The following is a 4,968-nucleotide window of genomic DNA, read 5'->3' on the forward strand; positions in this document are numbered from 1 at the left end:
TAAAAAAATTAACTTGAGGCACAATAAATTCTGATACAATATCTCATTTTTCACTCTATAAATTTTTATAGTTTGTGGGGTTTTTTGGGACCAACATATTTCTGGATTATTCTTTCTAATTCATTCTGATATCCTCTATTTATGAGTGATTTCAGCTCATTCACATTTATGGTTATGCTTATTTATTGTGTTTTTCTTTCCATCCTATTCTCATAATTTGCTTTCTCTTTGCTGAACATCCTCTTTTCAAAGTAGTATATGATCAACCCTGGCATTTTATAATGGTCTCATCCCATTCCTCTGCTCTTCCTTTCTTCGCCTATCCATGCTGTGAGTCACTAGTTCTTATACCTTCTTTCCTTTTCATTTCCCTTTATAAGCGTGTTTTGTTTGTGCTTCTCCCCTTCTAAGTCCAATTGTCCTCATTGAATTCTCCTATTCTTTTTCCCTCTTGCCATATTGAAATTAATGTATGTCTATTCTAATTTTAATGTTTGTGAGAGTGTATGTGTACATGTTCATCCCACCTTTTCCAAATTCAGATAAGACTCCTAACCCTTCCTCTATGTTTGCTCTTTCATAATATCCCTTTGCCATGCCACTCACTTCTCCTATTGGCAGGTTCCTTTCAAAAATCTCCATTTGGGGAATGAGTCCAAAGAGCCATGCTTTATTAATTCTTCCAACTGTGCTTCTGATGCTCTTGGCTTAGCTGTCCTATCATATAGGAATTTCCCTCATCACATACAGCCTTCTTCCCTATCTTCTTCCTTCACTGATGAGTTCTTTTAGGAAACAAACCCAGGCCAACTATGCTTCATTCCCCTCTTCAACTTTGCCACCATGACTCATCCAAGTATCTCTTATCAACTATCCCTCACTACTTTCCAGCTCCTATTTATACATATGTATATATATATATATATATATATATATATATATATATACATATATATATATATATATATATATATATTCCCGTTCAAATAGAAACTCTTTAAAGGCAGAGATTATCCTTCTCTTTGCTTTTATTTTTATTCCCATTGCTTAGCACTGTCAGTGCATGCTTACACTTAATAAATCCTTCTTAACTACATACATACCTCGTACTCCAATTTCAAGAAAAATAGCAAATTTACTCCCTCTTTCTCCTTTCTTCTTCTTCCATTTCTATCCATTTTTCATTTTTCTTTCTAGTCTTGAAACCAACAAGATAGGAAAAAACTACTCCAGGTCTTGTTTTACCTACCTTTACTCCTTCTGTGTTCCTGAAGACCATAGGAGTCTACAGGAACACTTTTCTCTTGTCTCTCCATTAGAACATATCTTGAATTACTCAAATATGTTTCCCTTCCTTTGTTTTGTCTCCATGCTTGCATTTCAAAAATTCTACCTAGCTTTGGACTTTTCATCAACAATATTTGTAAATTCTCTCAATTTTCTATTTTTCCTCTGCTATAGGATTATAGTCCATTGTAACTTTTTATTGTAGTCTTTATTATAAACAGTTTTTTTGTCTTTAGAATATATTCTAAGATTGTATTTAAAAATAGTTATAATATAGTCTTTTTTCTTTTTTCTCTTTTATTTTCTTTTTTTATTCTCATTTTGTACAAAAGTTTTTTTTTACATTAATAAAATATTCTTGTTTAAGAGTAAACAAAATACCCCTCCCCCCATGAATATAGACTTGCTTGGGCAATAAAACAAAGGGGAGAGAAAAAAATTAAAATTAAAAAATAATAATAATAATGATAATTGTAGGTATGGCCAGGTGGCACAATGGACGAAGCACCAGCCCTGGAGCCACAAGCACCCGAGCCCACATCCAGCCCCACAGACCCAACAATCACCCAGCCATGTGACATGCAAGCCACGCAATCCCCACTGCCCTGTAAAAAACAACAAAAAGGGGGGGAAGACCCAAAATAAAATAAAATAGTAATAATAGTAGGGGTGGCTGGGTGGCAGACAGAGCATTGGCCCTTGAGCCAGGAGCACCTGGGTCCAAATCCGGCCTCAGACATCCAAAGATCACCCTGTTATGTGGCCCCAGGCAGGCCACCCAGCCCCATTTTCCCTGCACCCCCCCCAAATAATAATAATAAAAAATGTGCTTCAATCTTTGTTCCAACACCTCTGTCATGGGTGGATCGCATTCTTTACGGTAAGTCCATCGCAAAAGTTACTTCCATATTTTTCCAACATTGTCATTCCTGATCGCAACTCCCTCCTTTCTTATTTCTCCATTACCATGTACTATATTTTCTCTCTCCTTTCACTCTGACTCTGCTATAGGGTTGCTGAGTGGCACAGCAGACAGATCCCTGGTCCTGGGGCCAAGAGGCCCTGAGCCCCTATACCACCCCTTAGGCCCAGAATCCACCTGGCCCTATGATCTTGGACTGGCCTTCCAATCCCAGCCCCTTGCAAGAAGTAAAAACAAAAATGTGTTATATCTGACCACTCTCCCCTCCATGGTCCATCCTCTCCTCCTTTATTCACATCCCCACCCCTTCCCCCTGCTCCTCCCATTCTTACTCCAGATGTCTATACCCCATTGAGTATATATGCTGTTTCCTCTCCTAGCCACCAAAGGTTCCCTCATTCCCCCTTGCCTCCCCCCTTCTATATCATTGCAATAGCTCACTGTAATAAAAAAAATCTTATTATATGAAATATCTTGGTCTATTACCCCCTCTCCTTTTTCTTTCTCCCATTACATTTCCCTTTTTTTCTATTGGCTCCATTTTTACACCATATTTTATCTTCAAATTCAGCTTTCTCCTGTGCTTCAACTATAAAAGCTACCCTCTACCTGCTCTATTAACTGAGAAGGTTCATATGAGTATTACCAGTGTCATTTTTCTATGCAGGAATACATGCAGTTCATCATCATTAAGTCCCTCATATTTTCCCCTTCTTCTCCACTCTCTATGCTTCACCTGAATCCTGTATTTGAAGGTCAAACTTTCTGTTCAGCTCTGGTCATTCCAACAGGAACCTTTGAAATTCCCCTGGTTCATTGAAAGTCCATCTCTTTCCCTGGAAGAGGACATTCAGCCTTGCTGGGTAGTTCATTCTTGGCTGCATTCTAAGCTCTTTTGCCTTCCGGTATATTATATTCCAAGCCCTATGATCTTCCAATGTAGTTGCTGCTAAGTCCTGTGTGATCCTGACTGCAGCTCCATGATATTTGAATTGGCTGCTTGTAATATTTTCTCTTTGACTTGGGAGTTCTGGAACTTGGCTATAATATTCCTAGGGGTTGGTTTTTGGGGATCTCTTTCTCAGGGGGATTGGTGGATTCTCTCCATTTCTATTTTGCCTTCTGCTTCTAGAATATCAGGGCAATTTTCCTGTAGTAATTCTTTGAAAATGATGTCAAGGCTCTTTTCCTGATCATGACTTTCAGGTATTCCAATAATTTTTAAATTATCTTTCCTAAGTCTGTTTTCCATATCAGTTGTTTTTTCAATGAGATATTTCACATTTTCTTCTAATTTTTCATTTTTTTGGTTTTTGAAGTATTGATTCCTGATTTCGGGTAAATTCATCAATCTCCCTGAATTCTATTCTTTGTCTGAAGGATTTGTTTTCCTCGGAGAGTTTTCTTATCTCTTTTTACATCTGGCCATTTTTGCTTTTTAAGGCATTCTTCTCCTCAATCACTTTTTGAACTGTTTTATCCATTTGACCTAAGCTTGTTTTTAGCATGCTGTTTTCTTCAGCATTTTTTTGGATTTCCTTGACTAAGCTGCTGACTTCATTTTCATGTTTTTCCTGCATCTCTCCTTTCTTTTCCCAGTCTTTCTTCCAACTCCCTCATTTGATTTTCAAAGTCTTTTTTGAGCTCTGTCATAGCCTGAAACCAATTTCTGTTTTCTTGGAGTCTTTAGATGCAGGAGGTTGTGCTTCCTCATCTTCAGACTGAGTATTTTGGTCCTTCTTGGGCTCATTTGCAAAATATTTTGCAATGGTCTTCCTCTTGTTTCTCTGCTTGCTCATTTTCCCAGCCTGGGCCTGGTTTTGGGGTGCTTCCTGAGCTTTTGGGGCACTCCCACAAGGGTCTCAGTGTGTGAGGCTCTGTCCTCCCTCCTGGTTTGTGAATGACCATAAGCGCCTCCCCCCTCTGCCATGGGGCTGAGGTTGGGGTGCCCCTGCTGTTCTAGACTGCTATCAGGATCTGAATGTGTTCAGAGCCCCAGAGTCCTATTCCAGGGGCAGAGGACAGAGCTCTGCAGTCTCTCTTCACTCTGCTCCCTCAGCTAAATGGGCTCATGCCCTGGAGGCTCCTGCTTAATGGCTCCACCTGCTTCTGTTTCCGGGTCTGGGCTGCCCAAAGACCAAGCTGCTGGCTGTGTGCCCTGAGGGCTGGGCTCCACGTGCTCGCTCTGGCAGAGGTCCCCCTGCTGTTCCCCCACTTTGTGCCTGGTGGTCCCCGGGGTGCAGGGGTGCAGTTCAGGAGACTCCCCTGTTGCTGCGGGCTGGGGCTCCCAGCACCCTGGGGCTGCCAAGGGAAGCTGAAGTTCTTTCGCTCTGGTGGGCCACCCCTCTGGCAGGCTGCCCCTCCGAACCAGGAAGCAGAGCCTTTGTGCTCTTTTCCAGGTTACCTTGAGTAGGAGAACTTCCTCACTGGGTCCCTTTGTGGGTTCTGTCTCTCAAAAGTTTGGTTAGAGTCCTTAGTTTCAAGTTTTATCAGAGAGCGCCTAAGACTCCATCCCTTCTTGTCGCCATCTTGGCTCCGCCCCCCTATAGTATAGTCTTAAGTGATCTTGACATTGGTTCATTTAATAGAATTCATTCTTTCTGATCACTTGCAGTATTTTTTTATTCTAACCTAAAAGCTCTAAATTTTTTATATGATATTCCAATTTGTTTTCCATTTGAAATTTCTTCAAGAGAAAGTCATTGGGTTCTTTGTTTTTATTTTTGCCTTCTAGTTCTAATAAATCTAAGTAGTTTTCT

This window comes from Macrotis lagotis, chromosome X (assembly GCF_037893015.1).
Source record: "Macrotis lagotis isolate mMagLag1 chromosome X, bilby.v1.9.chrom.fasta, whole genome shotgun sequence".
NCBI classification, from domain to species: domain Eukaryota; kingdom Metazoa; phylum Chordata; class Mammalia; order Peramelemorphia; family Peramelidae; genus Macrotis; species Macrotis lagotis.